The sequence below is a fragment of the Sceloporus occidentalis genome, unplaced genomic scaffold, assembly GCF_023333645.1.
Source record: "Sceloporus occidentalis isolate IW3139 unplaced genomic scaffold, rSceOcc1.0.p SCAF_29, whole genome shotgun sequence".
NCBI lineage: Eukaryota > Metazoa > Chordata > Lepidosauria > Squamata > Phrynosomatidae > Sceloporus > Sceloporus occidentalis.
In genome coordinates, this window is record NW_028317009.1 from 11,392,529 (window position 1) to 11,409,993 (window position 17,465).

Genomic DNA, 17,465 nt, shown 5'->3' on the forward strand with positions numbered 1-17,465 from the left:
AAGTACTTTCATCCAAAGTAACCCCTACCCCCATTACCCCTTCACAGTAAGTGAAGTGCTTTCGTGTTAAAGACGACGATACATTTCTCTGTAGAAGCAGCGGGGTGGGAGCCGCTACTGCCCCCCGCCTCTCTGCTGCGCTCTTCAAGGACTAGAAGACATGAATTACAGGCATCTTGAATGAATACCAGAAAATGTCACTTTCTCTGAGGGTTAAACAGGGCCCAAGCAATAACAATGGGTGACATAGCTGACAGGTAGATAGGGGGGTGCTGGGTGCCCGTACACATGTATGACACGGCAACATAACAACAGAATCTGAAACATGCAAACATCTGGCAGGAGTTGGCTGCCATGTTTACTACCCAGAGATCATCATCTCTGTAAAGTGCGCTGACTACACACCCCCACACCATGTGACACCAAGTGGGCGGATCCCAGAGACAAAGGAAGAAGATTCCCGGAAGAAATGAAATCTGGAAGAATTCGGATCACAATTTCCTGAAACATCAAGGGGTTTAATACGTGGAGATTCCCGCAGATTATGTTACTTTGTAATTATGTAAATGTTTGCTGTTTAATCCCTGTTTAAGACTTTTTTGTATGTTCTCTCTCTCTGTAACCATTAATTTTCTATAAGCACCGTGACATTTCTGCTCAAATTAAATATACATCAATCAGTTCTGTCTTTGTGCTCTGATGTTAAACTCATAGCTTTCAGAGAAAGCCGGAGTTATTTTGTTATGGGTTTTTATCGCGTTCGAGGTGTTCAGGGGGTTACCGAAGCCTCGTACGTATTTTTAACCTTGGTGGTGGCAGGGAATAAAGTTTTGGAGTCGTAGGTTGAACAGGTTTGGGGCTAAGGTGTAGCCCTACAGGGAGAGCAGTGAGTGACCCTGCTGGCTGTTTTTTCCCATTAACCCTTCCACATCCACGTTCCCCTTAACATCCCATTGAGCGCCAGCAGGCAGGTGGTGGTTCCTCCTATTGCGTTTGGGGCTTCTGTGACACCACTCGAGTTAGCCAGACCACAGACTTGGCTGGGTTAACCGCCTAAATGGCTATAACTCCAGACTTAGGATATGGACACACTATCTGAGGAATGAGCAGCAGTGTCCCTCCAGCTGTTGGGAAACCACAATCCCTTAATACTGTACAAGCCAGTGGTATGGGATATGTGGGTCACCAACAGCTGAAGGACCAACTTCACAACTTCACCCCACCTCACCCAAATGACCTCTCATGTCAACAGCTCCTACACAACATGTCCCAGCAAATAAACTGTAAGACAGCTAGAATACTTAGGTCACGTCAGTTGTCTTATTTTTATGACCTCTCAAGTTCTTCTTGACCAGACGGGCTACAGTTCCTTTCATTCAATTGGATGACACCAGCAATAGCCAATAAATCCAGCTACAGACCAAGATCGCAAGCCTCTGTCACCGTCAGCCACAATCTTATACATGACCTCTCTGCTCAGAGAATTATCGGTGAAGACTGGATGGACCGTGATTAACCAATAGAGGGCAAAATGCTTTATTTCACGGGAACCCAAATGGTTAATGCAGCATAAGAATATCTTATGACATCCCAATGTTGTAGACCAACGGCATTGACGTGTTGGCACCTGTGACAGTATATTATCATAATGCTGTAGCAACCTATTCTGCAGCACTGCAGAAAATGCAGGCGATCTGCAATTTGCCTCCGCACACGCAGCGAGAAGACAAGAAAGCTACACTGTGTCTCATCTTTTGTTACTGTAACATCCCGAGAAGATTGTCCCGTGTTCCTCTCCTACTCTACACACAGATGAGCGCGCCTACGTTCATCCTAGAGAAGACACTCGTGATTAGATGAAGAGACTTGATGTCTTTAAAGGGTTGCAGCAATAATCTTAATTGTCTTGCAGATGTTTCTTCCTTGTAACTATACTGAGGGATATGCTGGTGTTCTCACCCTGTGACTGCAGAAGACAAACTTCCGGTGTTTTTTTTTTTTAAGTTTTTAGAGGGTGTAAATGTGTTTCTTTGTGCATGTCCTCTGTATCTGTTCTGGCTAGAGGTGTCATCTTCCCAGGGGACCCCTGTGGTGATTCGTGGCCTAAGAGACAAGGACCCCGAGTTATAGGAATTTCATTCCTCTCTTAAGTGGGGGGGTTTCCTTCACCTTTACCCCACCATAACTTATTGGCACATCAAAGATGGGACCCAATTCTTGGGGATGGTGTCACATAATCGAGGTGTGTTCTTGAAACAGAGTCTGATTTAGGGGCAATGCAGGGACCTCCATGATATACTCTGATCGGAACAACATCATAAGAAACCGTCTGGACTTAAGGCGAGAGGGGATGCAGAGTGTGGAGATGCAGAGTGATGGTGAGAGGGGATGCAGAGTGTGGAGATGCAGAGTGTGTGTGTGAGCGCGCGAGAGAGAGAGGACGCAGAACATGGGCGAGAGAGGATGCAGAGTGTGAGCAGGGAGACGCAGAGTATGGAGACTCAGAGTGTTTGTGCCGAGGGGACGGGGAGAGTGCGAGGAGGGTCGCCGAGTGTGAGAGCTCCTGAGGAGGGACGCAGAGTGTGAGAGCCCCTGAGGGGGGACGCAGAGTGTGAGAGCTACTGAGGAGGGACGCAGAGTGTGAGAGCTCCTGAGGCAGGACGCCGAGTGTGAGAGCTCCTGAGGAGGGACGCAGAGTTACATAGTATGTCCACACGACGGCGCCAAAGTATAACAAATTCCAACTTAATATTGTTAATGGAACTGTCATGCGTACAAGTGACCAGCAGGGGTCAGCATTTTCATAACAGTTATATATGATATATTTGGGCCTTGCTGCCCTCTGGTGGGGATGGATGATTATTGCACCGAGAGAAGCTTCTGGTAAAAGAAATAGTGAGTGTGTTCTTCATGCAGCATACAGATTATGGAAACAATAACATCACAGGGTAAATCAGACTCCATTAAATATATATGTATTAATAGGTTGTCATGCAGTATATGGTGTAATACAGTACATGATGATGCCAAAGGATAACAAATCCTAACTTCACACCATTAACCTGACATGTAATTACATAGTATGTCCACACGACGGCGCCAAAGTATAACAAATTCCGATTTAATATTGTTAATGGAACCGTCATGCACACCAGTGACCAGCAGGGGTCAGCATTTTCATGACACACAATTAAATATGATATATTTGGGCCTTGCTGCCCTCTGGTGGGGATGGATGATCATTGCACCGAGAGAAGCAGCTGGTAAATGAAATAGTGAGTGTGTTCTTCATGCAGCATACTGAATATGGAAACAATAACATCACGGGGTAAATCAGACTCCATATAGGTATATAGGTTCATATGTATATGTATACATATCATAGGTTCATTGCTGCCCTGTGGTGGGGATGGATAATCATTGCACAGAGAGAAGCTGCTGGTTAATGAAATGCATCTGCAACAAATGCAATAAACGCCACTGCAGGTGACATGAAGGGTCCTGATGTCGGTTTATATTATTATTATCATCTTGTATTTATATAGCGCAAACACTGTATGCAGCGTTTCTTACAATGCATATATTCAAGGGGTCTGACGAGACTAGAAATGACAGACTGAGACAAACCCATACATTTGGTGGAGAGCCCTGCCCATATTACCTGCCATGGAGAAAGGTCACTTCTCTAGCGAGGTCTCCTGCAGCTGGATGCAGAGGTAGCAGAGTTAAGCTCAGGATCGCCCCTGCCGTTACTCAGATTCTCAGAGTACCTCTTTATTAAGGAGTCCCGCGTGACCATGCACTCAGTAACACAGAAGACACCGTGACGTTGCATGATTTTTATTTTACATGAATGATTTTCTACAACATACAATACTTAGAATGTTAGCACTGAGCCCGAACAGCGACGGCGGTACAGATTTTAACAGAGGGAGCCGGGTTCGAGCGGGGATGGGGCTGATTTTTGCAATGTCCCAATAGGAGGGATGGATTCGGCTCAATGTATCCGTCACATTTCTAGAGACGCGTGTAATCTGGTGTAAACCAGTGGAAGTAGTCACACTCCATGTATTGGAAGAATCTGGTCTGCCAAAGCAGCATTTGCGTGAAACAAGAGATCCACGGAATCAACCCCTTCACTGCTGGACAGAACCCCTGCTGTATATTACTGGAGGTGGTGAGTGGGGTTGATGTGGAGATGAGTATCTGACATTCAGTTCTTCATAGACAGTTAAAGTTTAGCAAAGTCTTCAGCCAGCCTCAGCACCTCGGAGAGACAGCCTACATTCTTTCCCGTGGCCTGAGCAGACGTGTCCTTCCCTTTTCAATCCATCAATTCACATACCTGCTGCACCCATTCGCTGGCCTTTAGACCCTTATCTGCCGCTCCCTGCAAATCGACACAACGCACGTTAAAGAAGCCCCAGAAAGCTCGCTGCTTGGCAAGCCCATACGTCTATTAAATGCCTTATAGTAGAACTCAGAAAAGAGATGAGAATTCAAAGAGATGAGCCTATTACCTGAGGCACCTGACACAAACACGTAATCTTCCCGGCATCGTTATCTACAGTAAAGATAATGGCTGCAGTGTTTGGCGACTGAGACTTCAGGAGTTTCAGGGATTCGTTCACAGCCTGTTTAAAAAAAACAAAAAGAAGAGCGATAGATCAGAAGACGTCTTGGAGATGAAACCCGACATGCAAAGTGCTGCGAGGCAGCTCTGGAGACTGGTGCTGCAGCCACGCTCGGGGTGACCCTTCCAATCAAGCAGCCCCGCGGTGGCTCGTGTCTGCGCAGTACCTTGGCAGAAGCTCCACTCTCCATCTCTAGGAGAGTTGGTTGGGGTTGTTTTCAATCAGCTGTTTGGTCTTTTCCAAAACCTGACAAAATCAAACACAAGCACAAAGAACATTATTATTATTAGGTCTGTGAATTTATCGCGTATGTGTAATAAATACAAAAGCCACAGCATAAACCCTATATATATATATATATATATATATATATATAACCAGAAAATTCCGGCCCCCCCACTTAACCGTTTCTGAATGTCGGCTTTGCTGGCACGGTCCAGATCGTCCATGGCTTTCTTCAAGGTTTTTAGCTGCTCTCTGAGCTCATCCTTTTGCCACTGAGAGATGACGGCTGTGGCCAGAGTCTGAAAGAAGAAGCCCCCGTTAATAAGAGCACGCACCGGCCCATCACCGGTACACCCCCCACGCCCGTACCTCGCTGAGATCTGCTATTTCTATCTGCACATCCTTGTTGGGGGAAGTCTGCTGCTTCACTTTGCCCTCCAATGTGCCCTCCTGTTTGCGCACAGCCTGCGATACAGGATCGGGGTTAGCGGGTAGCCATTCCCAGAGCGATCGTAGCGGGGCTCCTGTAGCGTGTGCGTCTTACCGTCACGCTCCCGAAATACTCACCTTTACCGCCTCGGCCCCTGTGACAGCCACAATCCTACGGATCCCTTTGGCAATGGCCTCTTCTGTGACGATGACAAACGTACCGGCGTGGCCGGAATTCTGTGCCACGAAAGGTTTAAGTGCAGCGGTAGCCGAGAGGTACCGTCTCGCTACGCTCGGTATAGGAATAATATAAATATATATCGGGGGCTCAGGGCCGTTACTCACGTTCCTCCGCACAACTCCACCGATGTCACAGAACCGGCAGGACCGGAAGGGTCAGCAATCAGAGTCTCCACAGGGATTCCCACCGACACGACGCGTACAGGGTCAGGATACGTCTCGTCAAACACGGCACGCAGGCCCTGGATAGCTTTGGCAGTCCAAGGAGTACACAACCTGCACGCAAACACACCGATCAGTGACCGCAAAGGGTAGATGGGCTCGCAGGCCAGGGCCGGAGAGGGCCGTGCGCTCACCTTGTTCTCCTGAATTAACTGGTTTGCTATCTCCTCCATTTTGCGGATCTCCTTAGCTGTGAAGTCAAATCTTAGTCTGTCGGGGGCAACTAAGGAGCCCCTCTGATCGGCCTCCCCGAGGACGGAGGGCGGAGCAAAGTTCAGAATGTGGGTGGCTGTGTGATTGCTCATCACAGGACGGCGCCTCGACTAGAAGAAGGACAGAGGGCTGTCAGCGTTAACCCGACACTTAAAACACAGAAACAAAAAGCATTCAGCAACATGCGGACTTCTGCAAAACCCACTGCATTCAATGGAATTTCTCCGTTTCTGACAAATATAATTATTTTTCCCACATTCTCCAAACTGTAGAATAAAGCTATCTGGAATACGGGTTTAGACGGTTCACAGTCTCACTGCTTGCATGGTCGGAACGCTCTTTGTTCATAAGAAACCCGCTGGGGCTTTTGTGAAATAAATATTTGTAATATCAATATTTTTCCACATAAACAAAGCAGCCCCCAAAACAACCGTCTCCTTTCCACTTTGTATATTGCAGAAATGTTTAACATTGATACATATGTACATATGTTTCATTTATGATAAAACCTTCACTTATCGGCCCCTCTAAAATAATCCGGTAATATTTAGAAAGTTTGGTGCATTTTTAGAGGTTGTATGACTGGTGTTGGACTCCGAAGAGAGAGAGATCCCTTAAGAGATTTAAATCAGATCTATACCATTATAATTAACCCCATAAACAATGTACACGCATGCAAATATAAAAAAAATCAGGTTAATAATTCCATTAAAATATTTAAGGTTTCCCTGGTCAAGCAGCAACAAGATTAGGGCACAAAAATGTGCATTGCCCAATGTCATCCACTATATGCCACTATATTCCGCTGCAGCGGAAGTTATCTACGCAAATCGCGTAGAGCTCTACACGCTGGCCGGACTAAGCACCGGGGACTCAGAAGCACCGGTAAGTTGGGGGGGGCCATAAAACAGGAGGATCCAGGTCCCCTGCATCGCTGCGGTGGTTCTGGATCTTAGTCTCATAGTCAGACCTATTTGAGGTCTGATTATAAGACGACCCCGATTTTAAGACGAGGGGGTGTTTTTCAGAGCATTTGCTCTGGAAAAAATCTCGTCTCATAATCGAGAAAATACGGGTAGTTTTTTTTAAAAAAATACAAACTGGGCCGAAAGGGTTAAACCCTGTGTTTTATGCTGTTGTGATGTAGCATCTGAGATGTTTGCCGCTCGCTTATATGTCTTTAACGATACGATTGTGTTTGCCTTGCGATGGGCCTCACGCCGCTGTGGCACACAGAGGGTTAATAGTGTAGCGCTGTTTACCCTTTGTGCAGAGTTAATGTCCATGTTCTGGGGTTTGATTCGCTCGCTGGGCCGCGGCGTGCCGGTTACCCTCTCATGTGTGTAAAGCTCTTGGTGCTGATACGTTGTATATATTGTGTATATAAGTAGTAATAATAATAGTAATAATGCCGTCTGCCATTTTTGTTTGCTATGTGTTATTTAAAGCCTCCCGCACGCCCCTAGATGACCCTCGGTTCTCTGCCGTGTTCTGGACGTTCCGTGTTTAATTGCCCGGATAATTCAGACTTCGTGCAACAAATGTGATAAGGATTTGGCTCTTTATATCGTAACTTTATATCTGCAGATCTGCGTCTTTATATTATAACTTTATATCTGCAGATCTGCGTCTTTATATTATAACTTTATATCTGCATATCTGCGTCTTTATATTATAACTTTATATCTGCATATCTGTGTCTTTATATCATAACTTTATATCTGCGTCTTTATATTATAACTTTGTATCTGCAGATCTGCATCTTTATATTATAACTTTATATCTGCATATCTGCGTCTTTATATTATAACTTTATATCTGCAGATCTGCGTCTTTATATTATAACTTTATATCTGCAGATCTGCGTCTTTATATTATAACTTTATATCTGCAGATCTGTGTCTTTATATTATAACTTTATATCTGCAGATCTGTGTCTTTATATTATAACTTTATATCTGCATATCTGGGTCTTTATATTATACCTTTATATTTGCGTCTTTATATTATAACTTTTGCATCTTTATGTTGCATCATTGAATATGTTGGTTGACAATGAACCCCAATAATTTTTCCGGTGCCCCCTGAGGCTGGGGTGAGGATGAACAGACGCCATGTCTGAAACCTTAAATAGCACATGCTATAGTCCAATCTTATAGCATAAAGTGCAGATATTGCCCCGTTACACATCGTTCACATAATAATGATTATTATTGCCCCTCTCCATGCGGTAGCTGTCCTCCGATGAATATCACGGTTTATTCACGTATTGTTACTGCGAGGTCTGCCCCCCGCAGGCTGTCAGGATCTCCTGGTAGGAATGGAGGTGGATCTTGCAGGTAGAGGGCGGCCCTGATTGATCCACCTGGGTCAGGACTGCTGGGCTGTTCAGTGATTTCCAAAGAGCTGTTTTGATGTTGCCTCTTAATCCACTCTTTCTATTAAGAAATGGAAACCCAAAAGACCCCACAAGTTTGCGTGGGGGGCTGCTGTCAACTTTCTTTCCCCCCCCCAAGCCTGTTTGGGGTGAATTGGGGAATTATCTGCTCAAACAAGCAGCAGGCCAAGGCCCTGGAATATAATATTGGTTGCAGATCGGTGGAGCTCTGGGGTCTGGATTATTACACCAAAATCTACCCCGTGGAGGGATTGTTTGGACTCCGGCTGAACTGTTACAGTAAGGACACGGAGGGCCGGTGAGTGGCTTGTTGATAAGACAAGCATGTGGTTTTATTTATCAATAAATAGTTTTGGTTTTTTTAAATACAAACTGGGCCGAAAGGGTTAAACCCTGTGTTTTATGCTGTTGTGATGTAGCGTCTGAGATGTTTGCCGCTCGCTTATATGTCTTTAACGATACGATTGTATTTGCCTTGCGATGGGCCGCACGCCGCTGTGGTACACAGAGGGTTAATACTGTGGCGCTGTTTACCCTTTGTGCAGAGTTTATGTCCATGTTCTGGGGTTTGATTCGCTCGCTGGGCCGCGGCGTGCCAGTTACCCTTTCATGTGTGTAAAGCTCTTGGTGCTGATACGTTGTATATATTGTGTATATAAGTAATAATAATAATAGTAATAATGCCGTCGGCCATTTTTGTTTGCTATGTGTTATTTAAAGCCTCCTGCACGCCCCTAGATGCCCCTCGGTTCTCTGCCGTGTTCTGGACGTTCCGTGTTTAATTGCCCGGATAATTCTGACTTCGTGCAACAAATGTGATAAGGATTTGGCTCTTTATATTATAACTTTATATCTGCAGATCTGTATAATAACGCGCCGATACTGGATGCAAGAAATCCGCTTTGGAATGTTGATAAATTGATTGAGTAATTGGAGGGAAAGGGACCGGGAACGTGCGTGCATCCGGTGACATACCCTGTGTATACTTGGTGGGCCCATGCGCGTAGCCGGTACCGTGTATCATGTGCACACGAGTTAGCATACCCGGTGCCGTGTATCCAGGGCACATACATGCCTCGGAACAGTCTTATATCCTATGTGTGCCCGGTGCCATGGAACGTGCCGTGTTTCAGTGCACCTACGTGCGTATGCCCAGTGCCATGGACCCAGGGACATCCCGGTGCCGTGCCTGAGCGATGGAACGTCCGTATACCTTATGTGTACCCGGTGCCAGTTAACAAGCATATCCCCTGTGCCTGGAAGCTTACACATGCCATGGAGCGTGCAGTGGACCTGGGCGCGTACCCGGTGCCGTGCTTCTGGTTCACGTACGTGCGCATACCCGGGGCCGTGTGTCCGGTGCACATAAATGCGCGCCGACCCTTTGCCCTGCGCGCCTACCCGCTGCCCATTGGACCCGCTCCCCATGGACCCGCTGCCCCTGCGCGCCTACCGGCAGACTCGCTGCCGCTGCGCGCCTACCGGCGGACCCGCTGCCGCTGCGCGCCTGCCGGCGGACCCGCTGCGCGCCTACCGGCGGACCCGCTGCCCCTGCGCGCCTACCGGCGGACCCCCTGCCCCTGCGCGCCTACCGGCGGACCCGCTGCCCCTGCGCGCCTACCGGCGGACCCGCTGCCCCTGCGCGCCGACCGGCGGACCCGCTGCCCCTGCGCGCCGACCGGCGGACCCGCTGCCCCTGCGCGCCGACCGGCGGACCCGCTGCCCCTGCGCGCCGACCGGCGGACCCGCTGCCCCTGGGCGCCGACCGGCGGACCCGCTGCCCCTGGGCGCCGACCGGCGGACCCGCTGCCCCTGGGCGCCGACCGGCGGACCCGCTGCCCCTGGGCGCCGACCGGCGGACCCGCTGCCCCTGCGCGCCTACCCCCGGTTCACCTGCCCGCAGGGCCGCTGCCCATTGGACGCGCCGACCCGCTGCCCATTGGACGCGCCGACCAGCGGACCCGCTGCCCCTGGGCGCCCACCCGCTGCCCCGCCTACCCGCTGCCCCGCCTACCCGCTGCCCCTGCGCGCCTACCCACGGTTCAACTGCCCGCAGGGCCGCTGCCCCTGCGCGCGTACCCGTTGCCCATGGACCCGCTGCCCCTGCGCGCGTACCCGTTGCCCATGGACCCGCTGCCCCTGCGCGCGTACCCGTTGCCCATGGACCCGCTGCCCCTGCGTGTGTACCCGTTGCCCATGGACCCGCTGCCCCTGCGCCCGTACCCGTTGCCCATGGACCCGCTGCCCCTGCGCGCGTACCCGTTGCCCATGGACCCGCTGCCCCTGCCCCTGCGTGCGTACCCGTTGCCCCTGCGCCCGTACCCGTTGCCCATGGACCCGCTGCCCCTGCGCGCCTACCCGCTGCCCATGGACCCGCTGCCCCTGCGTGCCTACCCGCTGCCCATGGACCCGCTGCCCCTGCGCGCCTACCCGCTGCCCATGGACCCGCTGCCCCTGCGCGCCTACCCGCTGCCCATGGGCCCGCTGCGCGCCTACCCGCTGCCCATGGGCCCGCTGCGCGCCTACCCGCTGCCCATGGGCCCGCTGCGCGCCTACCCGCTGCCCATGGGCCCGCTGCGCGCCTACCCGCTGCCCATGGGCCCGCTGCGCGCCTACCCGCTGCCCATGGGCCCGCTGCGCTCCTACCTTTTGACCCGCTGCCCCTGCGCGGCTGCCCCTGCGCGCCTGCCCGCGGAACCGCTGCCCCTGCGCGTACCCGTTGCCCATGGACCTGCTGCCCCTGCGCGCCTACCTGCAGAGCAGTCCTGGATCTCTAAAGAGCACCTGGGGGCGAGAGAGCTCAGCCTGGGACTGGATGGTGTTTGAGAACTGATAGGTCGCTCTCGGAAAGGAGGTTCAGGTGTTGGGTGGCATTCCCTTCGGCTTTTCCCCCCATCTGAAGCAGAGTGGAATAGAATGGGCGCCTGGTTAGCTCAGCACCCAGTGCCCCTCTCTTCCGTACCACGTGGTGTTCCGCATGGTCTGGAATCTGGGATGGATTCAAAGAGTTGTGAACGTTCTGTGGTGCACATTGCCGGTGGATCCATATGTGGCCGGTCGATCCTGGCTCATGTTTAATACAATCAAGTTACTAGTTTTGGAAACCCTTATGTGTCATCGCAGAGGACGTTACCGATTGTTATCTTGTTAGACATTATCCGCAGAATACACACAGCAGGGATCCTTATTTATGGGTAATGGTTTTTGCATACATATCTTTAAGCGCGATTGATGACATCATCTTTATGAGGCCAGCCCAAAAAATAATTGCAGATGATAGAGACAGATAAGAGCTACATAGTCATTCTACGTTCCAAGCCTCATGTTCTGGGTAGCAGAACGCCTTTGACGTGCTAAATGTCACGCACTGTATTAACCTCCATAATTGGGATGTCTGTAGATACAAAGTTAGGGTTTTCCTTTTTGGTGATTGCGCTGGAAGGTGCCGCTTCTTGGAGATTGCGCTGGAAGGTGGCGCTTCTTGGAGATTGCGCTGGAAGGTGGCGCTTCTTGGTGATTGCGCTGGAAGGTGGCGCTTCTTGGTGATTGCGCTGGAAGGTGGCGCTTCTTGGTGATTGCGCTTGAAGGTGGCGCTTCTTGGTGATTGCGCTGGAAGGTGGCGCTTCTTGGTGATTGCGCTGGAAGGTGGCGCTTCTTGGTGATTGCGCTGGAAGGTGGCGCTTCTTGGTGATTGCGCTGGAAGGTGGCACTTCTTGGTGATTCTGCTGAAAGGTGGCGCTTCTTGGTGATTGCGCTGGAAGGTGGCGCTTGGTGATTGCGCTGGAAGGTGGCGCTTGGTGATTGCGCTGGAAGGTGGCGCTTCTTGGTGATTGCGCTGGAAGGTGGCGCTTCTTGGTGATTGCGCTGGAAGGTGGCGCTTCTTGGTGATTGCGCTTGAAGGTGGCGCTTCTTGGTGATTGCGCTGGAAGGTGGCGCTTCTTGGTGATTGCGCTGGAAGGTGGCGCTTCTTGGTGATTGCGCTGGAAGGTGGCACTTCTTGGTGATTGCGCTGGAAGGTGGCACTTCTTGGTGATTCTGCTGAAAGGTGGCGCTTCTTGGTGATTGCGCTGGAAGGTGGCGCTTGGTGATTGCGCTGGAAGGTGGCGCTTGGTGATTGCGCTGGAAGGTGGCGCTTCTTGGTGATTGCGCTGGAAGGTGGCGCTTCTTGGTGATTGCGCTGGAAGGTGGCGCTTCTTGGTGATTGCACTGGAAGGTGGCGCTTGGTGATTGTGCTGGAAGGTGGCGCTTCTTGGTGATTGCGCTGGAAGGTGGCGCTTCTTGGTGATTGCACTGGAAGGTGGCACTTCTTGGTGATTGCGCTGGAAGGTGGTGTTTCTTGGTGATTGCGCTCCTTGGTGATTGCGCTGGAAGGTGGTGTTTCTTGGTGATTGCGCTGGAAGGTGGCGCTTGGTGATTGCGCTGGAAGGTGGCGCTTCTTGGTGATTGCGCTGGAAGGTGGCGCTTCTTGGTGATTGCGCTGGAAGGTGGCGCTTCTTGGTGATTGCGCTGGAAGGTGGTGCTTCTTGGTGATTGCGCTCCTTGGTGATTGCGCTGGAAGGTGGTGTTTCTTGGTGATTGCGCTGGAAGGTGGTGTTTCTTGGTGATTGCGCTGGAAGGTGGCGCTTCTTGGTGATTGCACTGGAAGGTGGCACTTCTTGGTGATTGTGCTGGAAGGTGGCGCTTCTTGGTGATTACGCTAGAAGGTGGTGCTTGGTGATTGCGCTGGAAGGTGGCGCTTCTTGGTGATTACGCTGGAAGGTGGCGCTTCTTGGTGATTGCGCTGGAAGGTGGTGTTTCTTGGTGATTGCGCTCCTTGGTGATTGAGCTGGAAGGTGGTGTTTCTTGGTGATTGCACTGGAAGGTGGCGCTTCTTGATGATTACGCTGGAAGGTGGCGCTTCTTGGTGATTGCGCTGGAAGGTGGTGTTTCTTGATGATTGCGCTGGAAGGTGGTGTTTCTTGGTGATTGCGCCAGAAGGTGGGGATTTTTTGAGATTGCGCTTGCATGTGATTCTATAGCAGATGAATCCGTGACCCATTTCTCTTGGTTTCAGTATTTGCTGTATGTGAGCCTGAGCTGGTCCATCTCTGAATGTATTTAGAGTAACATTTCACATCCCATTCCCAAATGTAACAAGATAGTATGTCGCATAAATAACTGACGGGTAGACAGGGGTATCCAAGAGGGTCCTAAAATAGGCTACAGGCCATCCATGCGTTGATGATTGTCTCTGATGCTCTTCTCCCTGCTCGATAGCAAACTGTCTATGAGAGCCGTTTCCATTGACTTTAGGAGAGCCATTAAACAACAAACTATGTACTTGGCAGCAGTGGAACGCGCCTGCTTACTTCATGGATCATACTCCAATGATGCTCCAGCTCGAGACCTGCTTCCCTGCTGCCCTCACCATAATAGATTAGCGACCTACTCGCATTTAAACGCGACAAACCCATTCTCCACCCGTAATCATCAATTCCTCCTTAATGGTTCCCTGGCACTTTAAATGTAATTTTGGATTCCTTTAGACCCCTACCATCTAATTCCTCAGTTCACTTGAATATATGGGGATTTTTTATGTGCATTAGCCTTCTGCATGAAGTACAGAGCCTCGCGGTGTATGCTCTGCGCCTTCTCTCTGATTAGTATTAATGGTGTAAAGTTTACATTAAATTGTCCCCGTAGTAATAAAAGTCACTTTGTAGCAACGATACCCTGGGGATAGCAACATATTTTTGGCTCCGGCTTCCCTGTTCTATTTGCATAGTCTAATAGTTAAGATCATTTTTATGTTCTCTCCGTCACAATGAGAATAAATAAATGAACTCCTATTTCTGCTGCAATCTGTTGCCAATTGTCTAAGATTCATATAATGAGTTACAGAAATACTGCTTCGGTTTCAGAGATGCCCTCAGATGTGCAAAGTCAGAAACCCACTCCAAAAAACAAAAAACTTCACCCGGAGAACCATTCGTCAGCCTGTGTGATCTTAATGGGACAGAGCAAGAGCCAGTGTGATGGAACCTGTTGGCCGCTGGGGTTGTGATGATGTACAAAGAAAAATAGACAAACCCTACGGCTGCTGCGGATCTTCTTTGGAAGCTAAGTTGTCGATGGCAGCTGTAGGGTTCTAAAGGGCTCCTATTGTTCTAAAGCATTTAGTCTGTTGGCTGGTAAGACTGCGTGAATGATGCAGACAAACCCTATGGGTGCTGTAGATCTTATTTGGAAGCTAAGGTGTCGATGGCAGCAGTAGGGTACAAGTTGGGTTCTTAAGGGTTCCCACTAGTCTCATAGCGATGAGATTGTGATGGTTTACACAAACCAGACAACCCCTACAGCTGCTGCAGATCTTCTTTAGAAGCTAACATGTTGATGGCAGCAATAGGGTACAAGTTGGGTTTCAAATGGTTCCTATTGTCCTACAGCATCTAGCCTGTTGGCTGTAGACAAACCCTACAGCTGCTGCAGATCTTCTTTGGAAGCTAAGAGGTTGATGGCAGCAGTGGGCTACAAGTTTGGGTTCTTAAGGGTTCCTATTGGTCCACCGCATACATGTTGGGTTCTAAAGCATTTATCCTGCTGGCTGTTGAGTTTGTAATGATGTACCAGAGAAACCCTACAGCTGCTGCAGATCTTCTTTGGAAGCTAAGATGTTGATGGCGGCTGTGGACTACAAGTTGGGTTTCTCAGGATCTGCAGCAGTTATGAACTTTACAAAGAGGATGGTTGATGACGGACAGTTCTGCTTGAGTTTGCATGAGCTCTGAGGTCTTTATGGATACCCCACGTTGACCTCGCCGAGTGGGATTGTAGATTTCGTTGCCGTAGATATCATCGGATCTATTTGCACGCAGAGGAAAGATGAGGGTTATCCAAAGCCTGATTTGTGGTCTAAAAGCCGGCAGCCAATCTCAATGTGTAGCCCATCCGGAGAGGTAATAAACTGTAATGCACCTCAATAAATAGTACTTGAGAATAACTCCCCGGGGTATCATACACCAAAGACTGCATCGTACAAATGACATCGTAAGCGGCTTACGGCTCTACGAGTAATTACGTTTGCCACACATTATTTAGCCGAACGCTCGCAGATCTTGTTAAGCTCCTATAGAAGCAGATGGGCTTTGTCACTCTTCCTCGGAATCGGTCACACTGACAGTTTTAAGAGCCGGCCTCCAGATCTTTCCTTTCATAACTGTAATGGAAAAAATGTTGTGTCCATTAGGTTTCTGCGTAGAAATATCTGCTAATGTTTCCAAAGGTCACTTGAAGAATAAAAATGTTACTGGGGGGGAAAAAATGGTGTTAAAGAAAAAAAACCTGACGTGTAACATTTTAAAAACGTCCTAGAATGAAAGAAAACGCCTCAAGTTCCCTTTTTCACGTTACAGGCAGAAAAATATATATTTTTTTTTGGATGGGTATTTTTTTAGGTCTCCCCCCCAAAAATTTTTGATGACTTTCTGGTTTGAGGACATGCGATAATATCACCGATACGCGTAAATATAGAGAAAGGGGGACATTCTCCGATTTAACCTTGTTTACCCAAGTGGCAAAAAGACCGGCTCTGGCACACCGAGAGTTAACACATCGTATATTGTCCCTAATGGAAAGCTCACTGATTTAATTACAGGATGAATCTCAATTCTGCCTTTCTTTGCCTTGTTCTACGGTAATTCTGAACGTTCTTCGTGCCCCGCCTCACGCATCGCTTAGTATATCAAAGGCTTGTTTTGGTAACTGAAATGCCCCCTCCTCTCCCTTCCCATCACATCCTAGCAGACCCCTTGATGTCTCTGCCACACACAGAGAGCGGGCTGAAGGTCTCCTTCTCCACCCATAGGGGGTGCCCTAAACGCCTCCAACTTGACCAAATCTCTGGCTTTCTGCATCAAACTGCCTTCAGCTCCAGGAGGATCGCAGATGTTGCTGGGTTTTGATACGTTGTATCTTCTCGTTCCCATTTAATCCCCTTTTCCTAGCCTGCTGGGGGTGATGAGGACCCGGCTCAGGGGCTGCCTGCTCTTCATCCTCCTTTCCAGGTGGGCTCTGGTGTCTCTGGCCACCTGGACTGATGAAGGACCTAAACTCAGAAGACCTGTCTTCTCTGGGTCGGTGCAGGAGAACTGGCCCATAGGGACTAAAGTGAATGGGTTAAACAGCCCCCAGCCTTGGTGCTCCGGGGTAACAGGTCGCCGGCTGCATCTGGAGCTGCTCGGGGACAGGGGGTCTCTGTTTGAGGTCTATTTCCACCACAGGTATGCCCAGCTGTCTCTGAAGACCACCCAGGTGCTGGACAGGGAGGAGAGCTCTCGTTATGAGTTCAGGCTGGGGCTGTGCTGCCAGCGGGGCTCCTCTCCGGGGCATACCGTCAGCGAGCTGGCCGTGCTCACCGTGCACGTGTTGGAGAGAATGATAATGCCCCCCGGTTTGCCCCCGCGAACCGCTCCACGATCAGCCTGGATGAGACGGCGGGGCTGAGGTCCGTGGTAGTCTCTGCCCACGATCCGGATCAAGGGACCAACGCCGAGCTGGTGTACTTCGCCGAGCCCACCAGCGACTGCTTCTTCATCGTCCCGAAGACCGGCCAGGTGGTCCTGGTGGGGTCCCTTCTCAGCGTCAAGAAGCCCCTCAACCTGACTGTGTATGCCCGGGACCATGGCCAGCCCCCGCTGCGCAGCGCCCCCCTACAGCTGCGGATCTGCCCCAGGGCCAAGACATTTTCGGTGCCCAGTAAAGAGGAGGCATCTCCGGGCATCTTCAGGCGGAAGAGGGCATCCCCCGTGCCCCAGACGTTCTATGCCATCTCCATAGCAGAAGACGCCACCCCGGGCTCTGCTGTGAGCGCCCTGGAACCTGGAGAACTCAATGGCTCCTCATTCCAGCCAGTCTCCCCTGGGGACTGTCCCATTGGGGTGAACTGGGAGACCAATGCCGTGACCCCCTTCAGGACCCTGGACAGAGAGTCCGTCGCCAAACACCGCTGTCTCTTCAGAGTGCTGGACGGCACCGGTAAGGTCCATTCGGAACTCTGGTTTCCCCCTTTCTCTCTGTCTCCCCCTTTCTCTCTGTCTCCCCCTTTCTCTCTGGTTTCCCCCTTTCTC

At 50.2% G+C, this 17,465-nt stretch overlaps 1 pseudogene; it reads left to right on the forward strand.

Moving 5' to 3' along the window:
* Positions 1-16,356: 16,356 nt before the first annotated feature.
* Positions 16,357-17,465, forward strand: part of LOC149299358 (neural-cadherin-like) — a 39,439-nt pseudogene continuing 38,330 nt past the window's right edge.